This window comes from Seriola aureovittata, chromosome 14 (genome assembly GCF_021018895.1).
Source record: "Seriola aureovittata isolate HTS-2021-v1 ecotype China chromosome 14, ASM2101889v1, whole genome shotgun sequence".
In the NCBI taxonomy this organism is placed as follows: Eukaryota; Metazoa; Chordata; class Actinopteri; order Carangiformes; family Carangidae; genus Seriola; species Seriola aureovittata.
The window spans coordinates 10346608-10370757 of record NC_079377.1 but is presented as its reverse complement, the minus strand read 5'-3'; the positions used below and the strand labels follow the sequence as shown (position 1 = coordinate 10370757).

At 39.1% G+C, this 24150-nt stretch overlaps 1 protein-coding gene across 18 annotated transcripts in view; it reads left to right on the top strand.

Moving 5' to 3' along the window:
• Nucleotides 1-24150, top strand: part of LOC130181242 (neurexin-1a) — a 248404-nt gene that overhangs the window by 22891 nt on the left and 201363 nt on the right. The gene's annotated exons all lie outside the window — the stretch shown is intronic.

Sequence of the window (24150 nt, the reverse complement as noted above, 5' to 3'; positions counted from 1 at the left end):
TGTGAATAAATACAATAAATGTCACTCCACTTTGAATATTGTATTTGAAATAGAAAATCACCACCGTTACCACTGTGGTTCCAACACTGTGAATGGTTGTAAAATCCTTGGACTAATATACGAGTTGTCATCATGTAAAAAATATATAGATATATATTTTGCCTTTAGGTATTCTCTAAATACAAATGAGAGTCTTGCACTGCAGCAACATCCATGTCATGTCACATGTACATGAGCAAAACTACCATACATAAGATGATACAAGCTAAAATTATATAATCTATGACTACTTGATTACTGTCCTTTATGTCTGCCTTGTAGTTCTACACAGAATTAAATTGTGGAACTTTCGACTGATAGTACACACTCGGTACTGACTGGTGTTTTTATTAAACACTATAGGGCTTCATCTGAAACTAACAGGTTTTTACTACACTAAACCGAACACCCAGCTTGGATGTGGCAGAAGGAAAGCCGCAGGGAGAGATTGAGGGAATGCTGATGAGGCACAAATCTGACATACGTAGCACACTGCTTCTAATTTGGGCCATGCTTTGTTGTCCCCTGTGCCATATAGTGTGAAACCTAGTCAGTCCTGTTATGTAGTGTGTGGTCACAAACACATATTCCCCATTTGAGAATTAAATCTAGTGGTGAGGATAGTGGCTGTATTCATTGTCCGCTTTAAGCTTGGGAGAATATTGTGTATTATGTTAGCCCCCCTGAGGTCCTCCTGTGTCACGTTAACCACTTGTGTGGTTTATCCTCTGTTTCATAGCTGCTTCTTAGAGAATGGGCTAGTTTATGTGCGCCGCATTCCTCTGGTGCACTGACACTGGATTCATAAAACCCTGTTTCCATCCAGCTCTAGAGAGCAGAGCACACAGTAGGATAAATCGTAATACTGCTTGCACAGAAATCACTAGGGTATTTAATTGCTGTCATCACAATAAACTGCCATGTGCAGCTTAAGAGGAACTGCAGGCTGTGCAAGCAGGCTTACAACTACAACTGGGCTATTTCTAAATTAGTATACTTTCTAATGTAATTGCTTTCACTTTCTAAAGATGGAAATTGTCCCTTTTTCATTAAACGATGCACATTCCCAGGGATTTCTGTGGAGTTGGCACGAGGATCCCGTTGTTGATTTGTTTGTACATGATGTGCCATATTTTAAATGACAAATTAAATGGATGTTTAAAATGCACTATTCCCCTTACAGAAAGCTCACACACCAGGATCTTTTAACTGGTTGTCACACACGTAAAGATGGCACAAGCTTAGGACTACTGCCCACCAATCAGCTTCACAAGCAAGAAGTTCTGATATTTAAGTTTGTTGGTTTTCTTGATATTCTATTTTTGTCTAGATTGGCACAAGCTGAATTATCAATTTCACGGCAATTGTTAACAAGGGTGTGGATATTAGTCATGTTGTCACACATATAAATCCATTGTGGTTTGTGGGTTTTAACAGGAAATATTCACACAAGTGATAGATCTTCACATTGTTGTATGAGTCATGAATGAAACACAAGCCACTTGAAACAAAAACAATGCCATCATCACCATTTGATCAAAATATAGTCGTACATTGGCATTAGTATAATGAATATAAATAAATAGATAAATAAATTACAAACTTACTCCACTCAAGCAAGTAGATTAAAATTTGATGTACAACTTGAGCTAAACAAATGCTGTGGCTCTGTTCTAATGTTAGTGTCCAATCTCATGCGGGACAACCCTGAGGAAAAAGCATCTTGTAAGGAGGTGCACATATGTTTGCATTCCTTCTGGCATAGTACAGTAATGGATAGTACTTAGGCAGGAGCTCAGCACAGCTCAGTGAGTAAGTGCTGTAGGAGTGTGTTTGGTGAAAGACATAAAAAAAAGCTTCACTTGACGTACAGTATGTGGGATTTTCGAGTACCACACTTTCACTTCAACACAAGCTTTAGTGTCTAATTTTATTTATAAGTTTTGCCATCTGAATAACTGCAAAGGTCATAATAGAAGATTATTTCGCTGAAGTTTCATGAAATGCTTCCACTCTGACACATGAAAAAAAATATTAGCAACACTGTTACTATATATGTATTTTAAAGGTCCCATATTAAAACACTGTTACTATATATGGATTTTAAAGGTCCCATATTTTACACTTTTCCAGTGTCTTATTTTTAGTATTGATATCTATAAGAAGAAATTAATTGTGGTTCTAAGAGCCAAAAACCATATCAGTGTAGTTATACGTCTCCTCTCTAAGGAGCTCTAGTAACAACTGGTCAATGAGCCAATCAGAAGCGAGTCTCTGAGCCTCTCTTCTGATTGTTTTCTGAGTGATTGAATGAAAATATAACAGATTTCAAGAAAACACTCAGAGAGACCAAATCCTGCAAGGTTGGATGGTTGGCTGGGTTTTGGGCATGGTTGAGGGCAGTGACTGCTTTGCTGTGACATCACAAAGTTACAGAAGTCCTGATGGCTCGTTTTGAGGCTCAGTATCTAAATATGGGCTGTGTGCTTTTCTCTGTGGACTGAGCGCTTTGATACTTTAACAGTATTAATATAGAGCCAAGACCTGTTTTATAATCAAATCATGGAAAGCTCACTTTATAGAATATGGGACCTTTAAAATGTTGTATAGAAAGTAATTTGTAACCTCTTCTCCTGCTATTCAGCTTCTTGTAAAGTCTGTTGACGCTCTGCTTGAGTGATGCTTTTGTCTTGTCTAACTCGTTTGTAAGGATTAGACTTCCCATCATCAACCATGGCTTGAAAATTTCAATTGTTACCAAAGAAGATGCCACAGCAGCTGGGCTGTGACGATTTGTCTCGTATTTTGCTTGTGAGGCTGCAAATTTTAACGACTTCAATGTCAGCTTCAGCCATCAAACAAAAATGTCATGGATTTTAAAACAGTCAAAGAAACAGAAAAGCATGTGCTGTAATTCTTGTGATAAAATGTCAGTGCACCATGCAGGGCTTTCCTGGCTTTGTTGGCTTCTGACAGCACAGTGGGCATCAGTAGAGCCAGTATCAGAGCCATTTTGATTGTCTGGTATCCTTTGGCTTTTGTGTAAGTGACCTCACAAGGGTTACCATTATGTACCAGAGCGGAGCGCAGCAGGTGAAGAAAATGTGGCAGAGCAGTGCATGCTGGTTCCACATGGGCTCGTGTAAGGGTTAGTTGGTCACACAGCTTTCACACCTCCTTGTTTCCTGTACACTTCAGTTGACAGGTTTTTGAGATGACAGCTGAAATTAGCTGGTTGTCAGGGTACCTCAATGTAGTTTTTACATGTTTTACATGTGACTGTACAGGTACATGTCGTATTCTTATAGTGTCATTTTGAGCTTTAAGACTTGCGTGTGAGTGCTTGTGTGAGTTATAGTGGTGGTGGTAAAATAAAATAAAAAAAGTGGCCATGAGGGGGTAGAGTAGTTCAGAAATTACAGATATATCTTTCAAAAGTTGCTCTTCCAGGAAACCTTACATGTTTATGGGAAAGATTAGTTTTGGATGTGTAATGGAGTGATCTTACTGACAGATGCTCTATATTTACCGATGATGGCCATAACCACAGAGTAGTCCATCAGAGACACATGGGATCTTTGCAGTGAGAGCGCAACAAGTTGTTTTATATAATGCAGACCGGCATGTCAGAGTGCAACTTGTTAAGAGTTGTCTGCCCTCTTTATCTGACAGGTAACACAATACCATGTGGTGTGCATTGAATCAACAACAGATGTTGCCTTTGTAGCTTGACATGAAACCTGGAAGACTGTCAGTGGAATTCTTTCAGCTTCATTGACTCCCCTAGGATTACAAGTTCACAGCTTTAACCCCAGATATTAAACATATCTGTGGCTTCTGTGGCTTCTCTTCTTGAATAGGTATTAACCTCTGAAGTGGATGTTTTTGAGAATTAAGAAAACCAAGACGCCCTTTAGTGAGGGTGGCCCCGGTTGCTCACATCTGACAGTCTTGATTCATACATCTGTTGAAGGGCATGGTAAGAGTTAATAACACATTACAGTGAGTGGTCATCTGTACTCTCATCATGTAAAATGTCAGTGGAAGTGCTGTTTGAGAAACTCACTCAGAATTCATGCAACAAAAACTCAACTGGATTGACCTCTAGGTTTTGGTAGATGGGTAACATCATCACCATCTGGTCTAAAAACCAAACTGAGGAGCCTGACCGGAGCATGCACTGCATAGAAATCAGCAGTTTTCCCCAATCAGAAAATGGATGTGGAAACATTTGTTCCATTTGAGATTAGTTTACTGTTGTGTTTGATGGTTAAAGGACCAGCTTGTTCACTAATAAGGTGATTTAGTGATAGATAAGCTACTATTCAAACATCCTGTATACAGTATGTCTCTTCCAGCAGGCAAAGCTTTCAAAATGTCAGTGTGGTAAAATCCAAGTGCTTACAGAAAGTCAGGGACCTGCCCCTATATTTCTTTGTTGCCTTCCAATATTTGTCACATTCAGACAGCTCCTTAAGAAAAACTCGCTAAGAAATTATAAGCATGGAGGTGAGGGGAAAATGTTTACCATGGCTTTATTTTGCAAGTGTCACAGTTGTGCTTAGTTCCAAGCTTTAAGTCTCAGCAAATCTTTTTTTTTTCACATCTTTGCAAAGATTTCTGCTGAGAAGTCCTCAAGAAGTGTTTTAGCATACCTTTATTTTTGCAAGCTTAAGCAAATCTTCCTGTTGACGAACCTAAATTTCAAAGCTCATCCCTTAGCACGACAGTCATTGAACTGTAGGAAGCAGGCTCCTCCCTTAAATATCTTTAAATTCCCCATGTTGGAAGTTAAAAATTAATGTAGCAAATACTGATTTACAGTTTTATCTCCACTAAAACCCTCAGTAGCTGCAGGCAACAGACCCCTCAGGGCTGCTACTAAGATGTTTAATTGTTGCTCCATCTAAAATGTATTGGTAGACTACTACAGGAACAAAAGTGGCTGCGTGTTCTACACCCGGATGACAAGTTAAAGCAAAAGCCAACATAAAGTGTCTCAGTAAGGTGTTGGGCCACCATGTGCCACCAGAACAGCTTCAATGCACCTTGGCATTGATTATACAAGTTTCTTAACTCTACTGGAGGGATGAACACCATCCCTCCAAAAGTTATCCCCTCATTTGGTGTTTGGATGACGGTGGTGGTCTGACACATCGGCACAATTTTTTTTTTTCAACTGTGTTCAACTGGTTGAGATCTGGTGACTGTGAAGGCCATAGCATATGAGTCACATCATTTCCATACTCATCAAATGATCCCTCATGCCCTATGGATGGGAGCATTGTCATCCTGGAGGAGACCACTCCCATCAGGACAGATAGGTTTCACCATAGGATATTTAGTAGGTGACCAGTCACAACAAATTTGTATTGATTTGCAGTGACCTTTCCCTCTAAGTGGACCCAAACCTTGTCAACAAAATGCCCCCCACTGCGTAACAGGTCCACCCCTCACTCTAGGGGACAAGCATTCAGGCCTGTATTGTCCTCTTGGTGTATGTCACACATGCACTTACCCACTTATGGAGAAAATGGTGAAGGATGATTCATCTGACCATATCGCTTTTTGTCCAAATCTTTGTAGACCAGTGCCTATATGGATTTTGCACCACCGAACTCCCAAACATGCATTCGTCTATGTAATGAGGGGTTTATGCACTGCAGCCCTACTATAGTATCCCGCTCTATGTAACTGTTGATTGTTCTTGCTGACACAGTCTGATCTCATCCTGCATTGACATTGTCATTCACCTGAGGAAGAGCTGCTCTTCTGGTTTTCCTTCATCATGGTCATCAAATATTGTGTTGACCACAATTTCCGACCCTATATCTTTCCCATAGATCTAAACACAAATGTCTCTTTAGTTACTGCTCCTTTTGAAGCGCAAGCCAGTTGATCAGTCTGTGTTACTTAAGGTCCTGCTATCTGTGCCCCAACAATGAACCCTCTTTCAAAGTCACTTGATCTTTTCCTCTTGCCATCTTGGACCCATGCGGAAACATCTGCATGCAATATGTTTTTCCACTCATGTATTCAGGTTCTTCCTTCAATTTGTCACCCGTCTGCATTGAGTCAAGAAACTGCGACTGATTTTCTGCCAAAATTAGTTTCACACATACAATTAATCATGTTCCCTCATAACAATAGTGTGACAAGCATGATTAATGCTAGCATGAGGGGGAAAGTGCGAATAACTGTCATCTTTATTTTAGTGAGATATGACAGGATCTGATCATTTGCTTGTACAGAGAGGTGATGCTTTTGTAGCAGGCTTTGGTGACTGATGCACAGATGCAATACATTGGTATTGTCTGTAATACTGCTGCCTAAAAGAATTTTGGTGTGTATGAACATTTCCGCCTGAAGTTAAGAGTTGATTTGTAGTAACAATCTCATAACATACATACTGAAGAATGAACGCTATCACTTATACACAGTGAGGAATACAGAGTTTCGTTTTTTTTTCTTTTCTTTTTTTTAGTTTGTATCCCCTTAAAATAAAGCAATTTCTTTGTGTGACAATAAGCTACTAAATCAAAGTGATTTTCCCTACTCAAATTAGCTATGAAAATTTTAGCACACACCTGCTTTGTCTATGAGGGTCACTGATACAAAGGCTTAAAAAAAAATCTAACCAAAAATTTCCCCTTTTCCAACACTTAATTAAACTAAGGGGATGCCACCGTATCAACATTGTCAATGACCAGTGTCTAGAAACAAAGAAGCCAGTGGTTGTTGAAATGTGGCTTTAATGCCTTTATGTCATCGAACTTTCACTCTAATCACAAGTGTGAATATGACTCAGTAGCTGTGTCCCAATTCAGTGTCTGCTTCCTTTTGGTGTGATGACTCTAGGCGGTCCCATTTCAAAGGCTCCTTCAAATGCGGCCAGGAAATGCAGTCGTCTTTTCCTGGGTAACGAAGGCTCTAACAGGTGGATCCTTTGTGGCCCAACCTATCCCAAGGTTCATTGTGCGCCGGTAATGAAAATAATATGGCAACAAACAACACTGACAGAGAGCCCGAGGATTACACTTTTAAATGTATTAGGTTTTAGCTCACTTCAATAGCCAATGGTACATTTGTTTAAAAAAAAAACAAGGGCTTTAAAACGTCAAGTTTTTCGAAAAACTTTGTGATGCAACAGTAAGGGTGGGCACAGCTAGTGACCCAAAGGAAATCCTCTGTAGGCCATACAGTCTCATTTCAGTTTCGGCCTTCGTGGTCTATGGCGGCTTCGAAGGCGTGACCGCGTCCTCCGAAGGATGTTGCCCCTGAATTGGGACGCAGCCAGAGAAACTGATGATGAATGCAACAAAGTTGAAAACTGTGCTTGGGTGCTTCAGACATAAAGTTACTGCTTTAGAGTCTTTGGAAAATTTTTCACTCCCTCTTATAATTCTCAAAACCGTTAGACCATGAGGATTTTCCAGTATATCCATACTGACTTTCTATACAGCGTGGTTGATAAGGAACTTGTTTCCCTGTTGGACTTCCTGCACAGGTTGTCTGAACATTATTACATTAAGATTTCATGCATAGTGACTTTTTCACTCTTATAGCTTACTTCCTGACTCTTTAATGCCTGCACTGGTCAAGTTACACTACTCCATCTACCACCTCAAGGCCATCTGTGCTCGTTACAAACAAGGTGATTGCACTTGATGGGTCACAGAGGCAGCTTTCACAGCTACAGAGATGGAGAAACAGACTCCTTTACAGTGGGGGAAAAAAAGGCCTGTAATTGCCTGGAGTGAGATTTGTGTATCTTGACATGGCAGATTGGCAAAACTGCACTAAAGCTTCACAGATTAGTACATTACCACAGATTCTGCTCCTGAGGGGGAGGCAGGAAGACACACAGAGAGAGTGAAGGACTTAAAGCAGACAGAGAGAGGCATTTAAAGAACGAGCATAAGGGAATGGGCCGAGAAAGGGAGATGGGGTATACTGTGGAAAGAAGAAGTGTGATAAAGTGGGATTATAAAACAGAGGCATGTGATTATAATAGACACAGAGGGAAAATATAGTGATGCAGGAAAGAAGAAAAACATTCAGACTGGTGCCTGAAGTTCAATGAGAATGTTATCTTTTTGAAGAAAAAAAAAAATTAGGTTTATTTGTTTCGAGCAAACATTTATTTTCATACATCAGAGCTGTCTGCCCGGTTTCCTGATAGACATGTTTTGCCTCCATGTGCCAGTCTTAGCTTCATCGCTGCATCCTCAATCGGATAAACAGTAGAATACCTTCACATCTCTGAACTGTCATAACAGACAGTTTTTCTGAGGTTTCAACAGCATTTCTGTCTTTTCGCGTAGATCATCAATGACAAGAAAATCCAACAGCAGACTTTGGATTAATAGTTATCAATGCCTTTCCCAAAGAATATTTATTATAAAAGATGACAAGAATATAATTTTTCCAAACCTAAAGAGAGGGCGAAGGAGAATGTAGAATAAAAAGGTTGGATCAATACGAACAAGGCTCATCTGGCTCCCCAGGTAGAGTGGAAGGAGATCTGCTCCAGATCAATATTGCTGGTCGATGCCAGCGAGAGACTGCAGTGATGAAAAACTCTATTTCTTGGCCGGCAGAAGGGAGTGGATGAATCGTAGCAGAAAATAGATAAAAGGGAGATACCTATACTTCAGCCGTAGACTGTGAAATGCAGCCTTTGCATGTCGGTTTGTTTAGCTATATTCCAGCTCTGAGATCATGGATTATGGCCATTTTACTGGCTCCGCAGATGCAATGCTGCCAGGTGCTGTTGTGATGTACTGTATAGCGTATGAGATCACATTTATCCATTCAGTGGGTATTATGAAATGAGATAAAAATGCACACAAAACATGTTCTTAGAGTGACATATGGGTCTGTACTGCTGCTTTGTGTAGGTTATTTATGAGAGTGAGCAAGTGGCTTAGCTACCTTCAAAGAGATTGTTATTTCCCCCCTCCATTAATGGTTCATTCATCTTCTCCCATTACACTGCAAGTCTGCAACGTGCTACTTTCCAGACATGTTAGGGAAAAAGGGAAACTGTGTGACTAATGTAAATTAGTCACACAGTTTCCCTCGAATCACCCGAACAGTTCCTTTTTCATATGTCCTTCCCATGACCTGTCTTTTCATGGTGGCATTGTAATGTATAGCATCAATACAGTGGCGACAAATGTTTTTCAGGATATGCAAAAAAAAAAACAACAACCAAAAAAAACAATACAGATGAGGATTATTTAAAATAAATTAATGTCGTGTTTCTGTCCACAAGTATTGTTCAACTTTTGAACAAAAGTCAAACAATTTAAAAAAAATGTATCTAACAATAGTCAGATCAAAGTCAACTTTTCCACATACATTGAGGTTCTTTGCATTTCAGTGGCACCTGTGCGTATTATTATCTGAAACATGTAGTTCCTCTGATTTTTTTCTTTTGGTTTTAATTCAGATGACACCTGTGGACTCTATTGTCCTTCAGTGCATCAATTGTTTAGATTGACATTTCCAAGTTTTTTTAAATTCATTTTCCCCCTAAAACATACAGTTTAAGATCAGCATCAGATCAGACAAACCTTTAAGTAAGTTTAAATACATACATCATCTTAAAATGCAATTGTAATTAGATCAATGGACAATTATTGATGCATTCATGATCAGTTTCTCAATTAACGACTCACAAATCACCAGATTTCTACAACATTTTAGCATTAACCATGGATTTCTTATTAGTATTGATGCTTGTTTTTCACTATTGAGTTAGATACACACACGCACACAAAAAAAAACAAAATAGAAAAAAAGAACAAATCTCAGTGGTTGATTTGATAAATAGATAGAATAAATTAAAGTATAATTAGGAACTGAGAGTTCTTGCACTATTGATACAAGATTCTGTGAATATTCTCTGAGCGCCCCCACACCCAAAAGTGGATGCTGTTTCAATGATGCATAGCGAGGAAATGGCAAGGCTCCCTGTGGGAAATTGAATAGTCCATTTCCAATCGAGTGTGCCCTGGAAAATCCATGGGGGTCAGTGGCAATTTGTCTCAGGAGGTCTGCACTGAGAGTCATTACGCTCAAGACCAACATGTCCTGAGGGACAGAACCATTCTTTAAAAGGAGACTTGTATTCCTGTTTGATATATATTTGTAAAATATTTCCCATCTTTCCTTGCACTGCCTCTTGCAGGTATGAAGATTTTTTTTCTCCCTGTTCAGAGGAGTAACATGAATTTCAGGTTGCATAACAGCATAATGTCCAGCACAATACAACACTTCCTTCTATCATAGTGAAGGCAGCGTCTCATTAGCGTCTATTTTTGAGCTGCTCATCTCGGTTTAACACATTGCTCATGTCCCTTCTTTAATTAAAAGCAAAGTGCAATATCTACTCCACTCTGAGGACAAATTTTGTTGTGGCTCAGATTACAGGTGTCATGAATTTTAATGGGCAAAATGTGCTGTTATCAATCACTGTAGTTTACTCATGTTTTAGCAGGAGGACGTTGACTTAAGTAAATGTTTTCTGATATGCAAACCATGGGATTATTTTTCTTAGTTTCTGCAATATTTAATTGTCAAATGATGAGTGTCATTGTCGTCATTTTTCTCCTACTTGCTTGTTAACCACACAAAGTTGCTGTAATTGAGGATCCTGACAGTGGTTTTCTCAGAGAAAGCTGCTAAAGGATGTATATGCAATGAGTCCTGACGTCGATGCTAATTTATAGGCTGGATGCTGTTACCCTGCAATTGTATCCATATGGGCAAAGCAACTCTTTGCTAATCTAATCACTCAGAGATGGTCTTGTCTGAGGAATTTCGTTGTCGATGATCATTTCAGTTTGAAAAAACTTTGAACGGTCATGACTAAAAATGGCAAAGAGCAATAAACTGGAATAAATCTCAGCTCAAGCCCTGTGTAGCGTCATGCAATACTTACTGAAATGGCAGCAACGTAGCTTTGAATGAGCCGTGAGATTTACATCTAAAACCATCCTGCTTTTTATAACATGCCTTTTTTCTGCTGTTCATCTAAAGAAATGTTTTTCACTTTATATGCAGTAAATTCATCTTCCTCCGTGTTATTCCTTTGCCCTTCCCTCTCATTTCCTGCCTTGCTTTTTTTTTTCTTTTTTTCTTTTCCTCTCTGCTCCTCAGATTTGAATCACTCGTACGTTCCACATACATCTTTAAAGAGAAAACAAACCGATGAGAGACAGTGGGAGATTACATGACCCCCACTTGATCCATAGCTGCTCTATCACTGAGTTTCTAGTTACCAGCTCAGTCTTGTTTTGGCTTGTGGATGAGTTCCACCTCAGGGCAACATGAAAATTATGAAAATCATGTAAAACTATTCCTGTTTTTGTTGTTAGAGGAAAGTCAGAAGAGCACAATGATACCTCGCTAACCTGGATTTCGGCGTGTGTAGCTCATAAATTGGATCTTGAAAATACCATAAGAGGCTTATTTTCAACAGCTGATTTTAAAGAATAGAAACCACGCTACCTTCTCATGGTAAATAACACCACATAAGCATGATCATATATGCACCCAGAACGATCTGTGGAATTAAGAGCAATGTAAAAGTATTTATTTAGCAGAGGTCTTTAATGCTGCAAAGAAAGTGAACAATAGATAGATAGATCAGTGTGTATCGATGTGTTAAGGTTCTTCCTTAACACATCGATACACAGACTTTTTTTCTGGTGTAATTGCTCGAACACTTGTGAAAATAAAAGCCCCTTGTGGTTAATTTATCTGTGGTTTTTTTCACAATAGGTTTTAACAGCACTTTTCACAACCTTTATCTTATCTATATTTAGTATTTACATTAACACATACAGTGATTAGTGGGTATCCACATGGAACATACTCAGTCTATGCGCATTAGGAACCAAAGCTAGAGCCTGACTGTTTACTTTTCAGGATGACTGGGTTTGAATAAATAGGTGGGTTGTTGATTTTGGGGTATATATATATATATTTGTGTATGATCCCTTTGCTGAAAGCTACACCTCTGTGATGGGAACTATAATTATTAAATGTAGCTCATTCCATCATTTTTAAAGATGTGATTCTTCAAGATCGATTATTTTGAATGGTCAGTGGTGACAATGTTGGTATTTGCAGTGTCATTTAAATGAACACCTTTTCTAATAAACAGTAAGATATTTAGCCCGAAGCCATTACATGTAAAATCCTCCTAATGCTGATATACCTGAGCTAATAATTCCACCACTCTGCTGTTAGTATAAATATCTTCATAAGATAAAACTGGGGATTTATCATCCATATCTCTTCTCTCTAGTGGCATTCACACCTTGCATGAATTATAGATGAAACTAATTGTTTCATTTGTGGTTATTCCCTTTGGTGTCTCACTAATCTATAATTTCTCTTCCTGATCTTTATCAGTGTAATAGGTGTGTTTTGTACAAGCCTCAATGAGATCACCCTTTTACAATTAAGCTACTTGAAGGATGATAATCTTTACAAAGGACCGACTATGTCGTGCGGTAGTTTCTGTTGTCTCGGTACATTGCAGCAAAACACAATGTCATGCAAAGGAAGGGAGAGGATTTAGTGGAACATTTGAATTTTTCGGACTTGATGTTGGATTGCGAATAGATCTGACCAATTATTGTCAGTATGTGGGAAAATAGGGGCACTTTAATGCCAATACTATAATGTATGAGTGTATATGTTTGATTTAAAAAGTTATTTCACAGCCTAATGCTTGTAGATTTTCATTCTTTGTCTTACTGACAGAATCTGCATGTTTTTTTTCTTTTTTTTTTTCTTTTACAAAGGATTCAAAACAAAATTTTCTCCCTTAAAATGTTCAAGCAATTGTAATAATTCTAAAAAAAAGGAAAAAAGAACAGAGATAACCTCAAAATGTAAATGCAGGAGCTCATTTGCCTGTTGAAAAGGGAGAAGCTACTGTTTAAAAAACATAAGCTTTTATTAGTGCTTGATAAACCTTGTGCTGCCTGTGGGGTTTGACATTATGAACAGTAAATATATTACTTTCAGATGACTCCGTCGAGGCCATAATTCCCTGTCCCTGAGCTCAGGTGAAGGTCACTGGGGAGCTGTCAAAATGTCCATGTTCCCATGAACATGCTACCACGGCAAGGCTCCCAAGAATTAAAGTGACTGTCTGAATCAAGCCAACCTGGATCATTAATTTTCATTTTTGTTCACCGTCAGCTGTTATTTAGCCTTGGGTTTTACAGTTTGGAGCTTGTGGGACTGGGCTAGATTTTCCTGTGAGGCAGTGAATAAATTATTTGAACTGGCAATCTAGCAGCACGCCTAGACTGTACATTTACCCTGGCAGGCAGAACAGCATTTGTGGATTACATCAACCTCTAGTATAAGATTAGTCAGGAACAAGCAAGTCTAATCACTGAAATGCCATTAATCCAGGTAACAGTTCAAACTCTGATGGACTGATTTTGTGTGACATACATTTAATTTGATGTGAGTTCAGCACATTGTACACTGATGTTTATCATATTCGTGCTATCATGGGAGAAATCATTATCCCCTCCCTCTGCTGGAAAAAGGCTTTTTGGCATTGTTAGGAAGTGTATAGTGCTTGGCAAAAGCTGCAGCCAGTGCCTATTGATTTCATTTAAGAATTCCAACTATGCTGGAGAGCAGTTTTTCTGATTAAAGCCACAGTAGGCAAGATTTCACATAGAAAATAGATCATATCAGGCTACATCACAAAGTGGGGCTCTGTCAGAAGGGCATCCTATCCGCCGTAACTGAGATCACACACATTTTTCCTTCTTGCTAAAATTAGATTCTGGAGTTGAGGCTGGTCACTTCACCCACAGGAAATTAAAAATCAAAGCTTAATACAAAGTCGTCTCCTAAACAGCAGCGAAGTAAGGCTCTGTTCAGGAAATCTATTTCATATCTGTCCTTCCATGTATCTGGGAATTGCAGTTTAAATGTGCCTGTTGGACAATAACTTTTAAAGTAGGATCTCAAAATTAAATTCAAACAAACAATAATTTAACCACACATTAAGACAAACAAGTTAAGATAGATCCTCTAAATTTAGTTAAATTATGGTAATGACAACAAAAATACATGGAGAAACATCGATTGCCACTATAGCTAAGTACATTAGACGTAGATATGCTGTACATTTACTACAGTATATCAAACATTTGAACAAATTATTACATTAAAGTCAGGAACAAGCACACAGGGAGGTGATGTTCTTTTGAATATGTATGAATACTGTATGCTGCCCTAGTTTTCTTCTGCTGGAGAATCGTGACAGTAAACAATTCAAGGCCAATACACTTTTTAATTTGATTGCCACTCTTATTGTACATAACAACCTACCAGCTCATGACACAGTAGTTAGAGATTAAAACTGCTCTGTATGTGTTTTGGAGAATCTATTTGGACTTGGCTGAAAATAGCTATTTGGCTATTTACACCCATATGGAGCGGCCATTAGATCTCTAAGAGCATTGTTTTTTGTGTTGTTAAAAAGCGTTGTACAGTATGCCGCAAATTGTTGCAATAATCCTGTCAAATAGGCACTATATGCCAGATGTTTTTCTTAACGCCTTCTGCCATCAGGTGCTTATTAAACACTATAGCATAAAGGCTTTAGGAAGTCAGGAAAGATAGTAAAAAGAGTGACAAGTTAACACAGGGTTGTGGTGGATGAATGGGTCAAGCATGTAACTTTCCCTATGTAACTTGGGCTAGGTTGATAGACCAAGACTACTTGGTGAGTTTTAGGAAAAGATCATTAAAATATTATTTGATCAAAATACACCTTTCAGAGTCTTTATGTTAACTAGATGTTAACATAAAGCCATCTTCTCCCATTTGATCCACTGAAGTGGTCCAGGAGAGATAAAAACCTGGGTGTAAATAGCCACATTGGCTATCCAGTGCAAATAGCAGTAGTTTGGTACAGACATCTGGGTGCAAATAGTATTGTTGGACACTTGAGTACTTGTCTCTGCCATGCTACATGTACACCAGGGTGTAAATGGCCACATTGGCTATACTCTCCAGGTGCAAATACCATTGTTGTTTAGTAACATCTGGGTGCTAATACCATGATTTATTATACAAACAGGCATCTCTGATAAAGATATTATCATGCTAGTTGCTTGCTACTCTATTTTAAACCTACATTTTCTTAAAGAATAAAGTGAGTTTAAAGTTAATTGAATATTTAGATTGAATATGATTGGTTAAAATGAATTGCCTCATATTCAAAACATTGAGAATTATATATTTTAAGGCTAACTATGGTTAGAAAGTTGCAAACTGATGTAAGGATCATTTATCACATTATCTTGTGGATTGTTGATTTATGCATCAACATTTTCGCAGCATAAAAATGTGTAAAGATTTAGGTTCAGGTTCCTCTGTGGATGATTAATGGTGCAGTAGATGAAGATATTTTTATGAACTTGTCAGTATGGTGGATCTAACGAAACATTATATATACCATTTAACAGTGCTGGAGCTGCATTTGCTGTTAAGGTGTAATTTAAAGGCTGTGTCAGTGACTAAAATAGGCCTGCAGATAAGAGCTGAGGATGCCTTGCACATCATTAAGTGTGAAATATAACAACACGCCCCTGAGCTGCCTACTGTTCCCCTGGAGAGACGACAGCTAGATGGGGCTCTGCACAATTATGGCTAGGAGAGCCACAGACCTACCTTCCTCACATTGCTTCATTTTAAAGCTGCTCTGATGGAGAGTATTGCAGTGCACCACTACACGAGGCACTTGATAACAAAGGTACAGAATCCTTTGAATGTTGTTTGTACTCTGATCCGATAAAGCTGATGCAGTTCTGATTGGGTTTTCTGTTCCTCCTAAAGTTCTCCATGCACAGGTACAGCAATGCAGTGTACCTAGAGGCAGATTATCAGTGGAATTATTTCACACCACTACAAGCATCCTCTGGAAAGGGACAAAGAAAACATTACATTATCTATGAAGATACAGCTCTGGAAAATTGAAAACTGAAAGCGCACTATGAAAAGGCAGGATGCTGTGCTCCTTTGCCTCCCTTTTCATTCCTTCGTTTGCATGGAAAGCCTGACTACTTTGTTCTGAAACGGCATGTTTATTTTAGAGGTACAGCATGTTTGGCTGGAAATGTTGGCAAGGTAGCATCATTGTCACTCCGTTAGCTTTTAAATATAATCAAATACCTCTTCAGTGCATCATTTTGTTACATGTTTGGAACAGAAGAATAATTAGCAACAGTATAACACAACAGCAACTGCACCACATCCAATCAAACACCAGCTTTGATTTATTATACATCATGGGCCTCTTCACTGCACTCTCATGATACATATAACCCATCTGCACATGCAATTTCACACACAGAATCACCGCTCTACTGTACGCAGCTTCACAGTGAATGGACAATGAATCATATACATTACAGAGAAAAAAACTGAATGCTATGTTGACACTGGTATTTTCCAATCTCTCCAATATCCCCCCTACTGCTGAACCCTGGGGATCCAGAGATGAGTTTAAAAAAAGTCTCCTTACATTGTGGTTTTTTAGACTGCTGACAAGCTGTTCTCTGGCTATTAAATCCATTTCTCACTGTCAGTGGAGCTCGAGCGGCTCAGATTTGAATGAGCAGATGCTGGTGCTTCTGCTGCTGTGGGACCTATATATACACTGAGGGACGTGGAGTACATGCCGTGTATTGTGTCACTACAGATGCACCATTGGATTATTGAGGAACTACGGTTGTTTGAGACTGTAAAAAAGAAATGTATTGATGTTCGGTATCATTAAGACTATACATCAGGGATTAAAACATTTGTAGGTATGCCACAAGAAAAGCGTTATTTATCTATCAGGCTTTTAGATCAATAGGCTTTATACTTAAATATCAATATAGCTCTAAATTATCTCAAGTGAGGGTTTTTTGAACTGTCACTTCTAAAATAAAGATCTGGTTAAGTTTGGGCAACTATAGGTTAAGTTTAGGGAAATATTGTTGTTGTGGTTAATGCTTAAAACAAACCATCACTGACTATTGGTGGAAAACACTGTCATTTATAAATTATTTTTTTTCTATTCTACTAATTTGTTTTTTATAGAAATTGCTACCTGGATCATCAGGAGGTGCTACATTTATTAATCACACACTAGCCGCAGGGAGGTTGTTAGTGGGGGATGGAGGATGTACAGAGCGGAGGACTTTGACACTGGAGAGTGGGGTTGCATCCTGAGTCCCGTATGTGGTTATATTTAGGCAGTAAAAGCACTTTGGTTCCGATTATGGAAAGACTGAGCTTTTGGTTAAATGTTTTGAAAGCTCGTCCTGTCTCGTGCTGCAGTTCACTTTTGACAATATCAATATTTGATGAAGAGCCTGATTTTTCTCTAAGATTAAGCAAGTGCTTTCAGTGCCTAATCTTAACTATGAAAACACTGATCGTGATATATTATGCAATATTGTGGGGAAAATGAAGATACTTCAGTATGCACTTTGTGATTTGGCAGATGTGTGCGGGAGAGTTGTGACGGCAGACGGGATGTAAACTGCCTTCTCTGGTGTTGAACTTAGATACCTTGCATACGCCGCCATCCGCGTCAGCCAGTTTTGCAGCAGTATAACAATGTCATGCTACATAAACAGATGTATGGCGAAACAGCCCCAACTCACTGTCCACTTACTAGCTTTCTATAAGAGCTTTCCTAACCAGGAAATGGAGTCATCAAATGCTCAGTTCTCAAGGAGATGGCTCTTGGAAATAGCAGTTTAACAAAACACTTTCAGCTCAAGGTCCATTTACTGGCTCTATCCAGAGCTTTCAACCATATCGCACGATCTAGAAAACATATACTTTTTAAAACTTCTTTTGAAATAAATGAAGAATGTGGTTATTTGGTCTGGAAAACCACAAGAGATTACATGTCAGGAAAATGTAGACATGTAGGCCGTTTTAACAAATGACCAGTGCTGCTGTTCTTTCACTGAAGCACGGTCTTCAGTATTCATGACTAATCCTTTTAAGTTGAATGGTAAACCAGAACCCACAAGCCACCCAGAACAAACAAAAAATAACCCGCTGTATTCTGTACATATATTCTGACATGAAAACATAATTATATTAACACAAAACCCCCACACAAATCCCTCAGTCAGAGATTGATACGAGGAGAATAGAGCTGACAATGGATTTCTGGGACCAAAATGATTGTTGTGAACTTTATCTTGAGTCTTATTTGAGAAACAAATGGCCCTGTCATCAAGAACACACCATCTATAATTTTTTGTCCTTTTTTTCCATCAACAGTTATTCCGCCTATGCCGGCCTTGGTGCCAGAAGATAAATAAGGGGAATTAATTTGTGTCAGGATGACAGGAAAGCACTGCTCTGTTTGGCAGGAAAAACAGAGCAGAGAGTGTTATTAATGACCAGACGCGTGGACTGCAAGGACCACAGTCGCTCAGAAGGAGGTCATGAGAGAAGGAGGGGCGCAGGAGGGACAGGGAGGACGGAAACAGCGTGCTAATGCAAGAATAAAGGGAATATTCAGTAAAGTGGCAGATCAACTGAGGGAACTGGTCTTTAGGATCTTAGAAACCCCAGCACTCCTCAGCACTCCTTGCTTGTCCTAGTTTTTAATGTCACCAGTCCTACCTTTCACCAATTCTCGCTGTGTGATAGTGTAATATAAATAATGGGCCCCTTACTGCTGACTGGGGAGCTGGGTGTTGTGTGGGGGCAGCGGTCAGGTCTCTGGAGCTGTGACCCGACCACCTAACGAGAGGACACAGCCTCTTTCAGTTGATACTTCTCTATCCATGGACGGGACCTTGACTGTAGAATAGGAAGCATCTTCAAATGCAGTGTGCATGTGTGTGTGTGCGTGTGAGTTTCTGTGAAATGCATTTTTCATTAGAGTTCAATATAAGTGTTAAATTCTCAAGTGGTTTAAATTAATTGGCAATTAGATCCCGTCACAGCTTCAGCACTGATCATTTGAATAAACCAACAATTCAAGACTTATTTTCTCAGTCAGCTTCTTGTTATGAGTGATGGGATACTTCATGAACACAGTTTTTTCTAGAATATTTTTTATTTAATAGTAGTCGTTTCGTTTTTTGTAATCCTACTATCTCTGCTGTGCTCAGTGGTTTGAAGTTGGTGGGGCTTATTTAGAAAAACTGGATGTCACATACTCCTGCGTTCCAGTCACAGTTCGGAATAATTTGAATCAATATGTGATTACAGTTGTGGCTTTGTTTGCTTTAGTTGCCAACGCTGTCAGTCAAATCTGATCAAACCACAGCCGCACAGTTCTTAAGTGTGAAACTCTTGAAAAATAATCCCTGAAAATTGTTGTTTTCTGGCTCGATCGCAACAGCGGGGCCGGCTCCTATAAATGCGAACGTCGGTCGCTGCTGACTGAGTGATGAAATTGGTTGCCGGGCGAGTGTTTTTGCTCATACGAAATGAATAGGCACGAACAGTTGCTACACGGGACGTTTAGGAGCAGTTGTTTACAGCTACGTCCTCAATTTTGCACATTGACCACATTTTGTCCAGCCATATACTATGTTTGACCCAGTCTTGTTTTGTTTTTAAACTATAATTGTTTTGTATTTAGTCTAAAGCATTTCATGCAATAGCTAAAATACTAACAGTTTTGAAGCCAAGCTCTATTTTCCCCTCTTTTTCCCTTGTACTTATCTGATGACAAATGTGTAGGATTTTCTTTTGGTTTCCTTTTTAAAGTCATTTTACTAAGTGAACTTTCAGGGTTTTACATGTATCTATCATTTGTGTACACTTTTTACTAGGTTGCTTGATTTATGCTGCGGTGTCTAGCTATATCTTATGTCACGTCCCATCTGTTTCAAAGAGTTTCATTGTTTGTTGGCAGCCATGACTGCTGTAAATGATGGTGCATTTTTAATATAGAACAGTTAAAAATAGCTTACTAAAATAGTGTTATATATTTGATCTATAACAGGATAGTATAGTGCGTCATACATACTTGCACTGTTAGCTACTAGCAGGTGGCATGAGCTGTTCCATGTGACTTTGCTCTGCAGTTCATACATGTTCATGTTCATGTTAAATGTTAGCAGTAAGTTCCTCGTGAATACGTGGCTGCTTAATGATTCATATGTGCGATACAGTGTGTAAAAATAGCATTTAAGTCATTGAAAAAGATGGAGCAGTGCTGCTCGCTATGTTAATTAGATTTTTGAATATGTAATAATAGAATCCACCATCTTACGGTTACCCATATGCTAATACAGTGCATCATCGACATGGCCCACTTTATTGCATGAACTTGTGCTCTGCTGTTAATTTCCAACTACTGTGAACCTTTGCATTAAGCAGGTTTCTGGTTTGCCTGCTGCCTCAGCTCTTTGAATGGCTGAACGGCAGATACGAGTTCACCAAAATACTTAACTGGCCGTCCAAAAGTCAAATATTGCTTCTCTAAACATTAAATATAAAATGTATCTGCTAGCACATTGTTCCAACTAAAACACCCCACTGAGAGGAAGATATTATGAGAAATGAGAGAAAAAAGTTCATGTTTTTTGTAAATCTACCATCATAGTGCCGTTGCTGGGTCAGCTGATGTAAGAAAGCATGACTCATTATGGATGTAAGAAAAACAAGTGTGTTATGCATGTAACACTGAAACATCAATGTTTCTTCCTTCGGTAAAAACTTGAGTATATATGAGGCAATGCAGGCTGCTATCACAAAAACAACAGACTCCCTCAAGCCAGTGAGACGTTAACATTGACCGAGGTCACGAAGTGAATGTTGGTGTATGTCTGCAACATCTGTTAGGAAAAGGATGATGCAACTGTATAATTATTCCACACGGTTCTTTTGCAAAGAGGTAAACATTCAAAGGGAAGTTCCCAGTTCGAAAGTTCAGGATTTAATACACAAAGCACTTGAGCAAACTGCATGTGATCCTAGTGGTGCCAGCACTTTTATATTTTCCCGTAGCAGCTTCCATTCAAAACATAGAGTACTATGCTATACGGGAAAATATGGAAGCTGTGTGCAGCCATTCCCTATCTTGACATAACAACTTAATTCCCTCCTTTATATTTATTGTTTTCTTATGATCTCATTTTAGCACTATATCCCATTACCATTCAATAGTGATTTGTTTGTATCCTGAGATAGGCTGCTGTTGGCATTGTTGGGAGGCTATAGGCTGCAAGAGCCTCCAGTCGTCAGTAGCTCTCGGTGTACTTACATGCAGAGCCAAGGCAAACAAACAGACATTTAGCTCTTATGTACAAGGCACATAGGTATACAAAATAGAGACGAACAATAAGCAGCTGAACAAACAAACATTAATCCCTGTATTTTAATGTCAGGTTATGGATTATTCATTAAATTATTGCAGTTTTTTTTATTTTAGATAATTTTATGCCCGCATATCAGTCAGTCTGTTCAGATTACACATTAACTGCTCAAGCAGGTGTGTCTAAACAATTACAGCCAAACATTAGCTTTTAGAGTCTGTCATTGAAATTAATTCTGTCACACTTACATTAAGTACTATAAGTGTGGAAAACCACTTTGCTAATTGTGCATGGCAGTGTGTGATATGCTTTTTACAATATAAAGGTCAAGCACGCACTCTACTTTTTGCACGCATGTGTGGGCGGCCGTGTGAAGATGGCATCTCTAGAGTATCTTCAGCTGTTACACCCACAACGAGAATACAAAGTGGCCCACGAATGCGGGGCTGACCTCACGCGCATCCACCACACATGCATGTAATAGAGGCTTATTGTTCTTTTGTTCAGGCTTTTAAAAAGTATGCACAATTATTTGGCAACATAAACGTGTGATTGGATTCCACTAATATGGAATAGCCTTTAATAATTATTGGCAGAGACTACCACCTTGCTTCTGATCAGCAGAATCTTTATATTATTGAATGCAGTGGAGGCGGGGGGGGGGGGGGGGGGGGGGGGGGGGGGGTTTGTGTTTGTGTTTGTGTTTGTGTTTGTGTGTGTGAGTGTGAGACAATCTGACAGGAGACACACAGTTTACATACCTGAGATTGCAGGGGTCTTGACAAACATGTGATTATTCTTCAGTAATTAGCTTGTTGGCATCCCTGTGGTAAAAACAAGGGTGGTAATTATGAGGATGAGGTCTTGGGACTGCTGTCTGCTTCTTTTCGAGAGACATAACTCACCGGGGGATAAGACAATGAGACAGGAGGGCATTGGAGGGGAGGAGGGGGTGGCATGTGTTGAATGTGTCCATGCTGTCATAGAAGACAAAACAGCTTCGTAATTGCCATGCAAGGATGAACGGAGGCTAAACACTGGATAGGGGTAATGTGGAATTGAATAATAGGATGTATGACAGAAAGTGCCCAGTGTTTCTAGCCTGTGTGTCGGTGTGCATGGGTGCACTGTAAATAAGGGAGTTGAACTTAAAGAAAACTCTTAACCAAAATTTGTGGAAGTAAAGTAGCAGTTTTTCTGCTATATCAGCCTGTAAAGTCACATATGAGGCTATGTTTTACATTCACCAAATCCATGGCTCACACTGTCCAGCAAGCTATGCGTGGAGCATGGAAGTTTTGTCTCAATCAGAGGGCCGGGGGGTCACTGGGGACACATGAAGATCCATCACAGCTTTGACTAGTGCTAGTTGGACCACAAGGCCACCCCTGGACCTGCAAGGCCCCAACTGCTGCAGTTGCTTGGCAACCTGTGCTGTAATTAGTCCTGAGATGTAGTGCCTCAAGTCAGATGCCCAGTCTTCACTGCTGGGTCAGACCACAGTAGGAACAGAGCCACACCTACACAGGCTGCAGCTACTCAAGTGAATTCATATTAGAGTGCTAAGCACATTGTCAGCATATGAGCGGGAAACAACTTCCCCTTAATGGCTTTAAAACTAATTTCCTCGGACTTAGTGAGAGAAAAATTAAGCCACTTGGATTTTGTTTTTCTAATTGGTTTTATATTAAACTAAATATGTTATTATCATTATTTATAAATTCTTGAAACACAACCACTTTTATTTTGCTGTCATCTTAGTGATATTTGAGTCCTTTGCTTTTACAATTCTTCATATGACAAAGCCAGCAGCCTATTTGCATACCCCAGTGTGAATAACGTGACTTACTTGCTTTTAATTTGAAAAAAATTATCCAAATAATTATACTTAATAAGATTGGGCAAACAACGAAAAAGGGGTTTATCTACTGTATTTTTTCAAAACTAACTACTGTAGCAACGTCTGCTGACACCAGAGAATTTCATTTCTCATGAAGCCACAGTGAGGAATGAGAGTTAAAATGTACATATTTTACCAAACTAAACTATTGCTGTAAGCTTGAAACATGACAAATGAGCTACTGATGAAAGTAAAGGCCACTTTTGGCAGACTGCAAGAGAATGACCCACACAGCAGCGGCTGAGAAGGCAAATGGGGACTTAAATAAAGACAAATTGCCGCAGCCATATTGTGGTGAGATTGCATTTACTGATGGAGGAAGAGAGTAACAGCTCATTCTCCAGAGAGACACTTGTATAAATAAATCATGCTGCATGCACATGAGAGTGGCAGAACTTCTATGTGCAGGATGTAGGGACTGTAGAGGGGAATAAAGGGAAGAGCGATAATAGAGATTGGATGAGTGAAATGCAAACAAGTATCACTCAGTGACTGCCATGCAGGAGTGTGGTGTCAGGGCTTATAATACCTGCTAGAACTTATTGTATTCCATACCACTGTTGATGAAATAACTGTACACTGTAGATTATAATAAATGAAATGATGATAATATTAATAAAGTTGCCATGTACTGCTTGGTCGGGCTGAATTTTACGAAGACATGCTGAGTAAACGTCTTCAAAAAATCTCATTGCAGATAGCTTCAATTCAGTTAAATATATACATAAAGCACTATATTGCTGCTGAATGTCAGTATCATATTTGCAGCACTTCTAATACATTACATTTTCCTATTTTAGTCACACTGTCTGGCATTCCCTGCAGGAAGCAGCGCCAGCTCTAGACAGCAGCCGGCTTCAGGCAAAG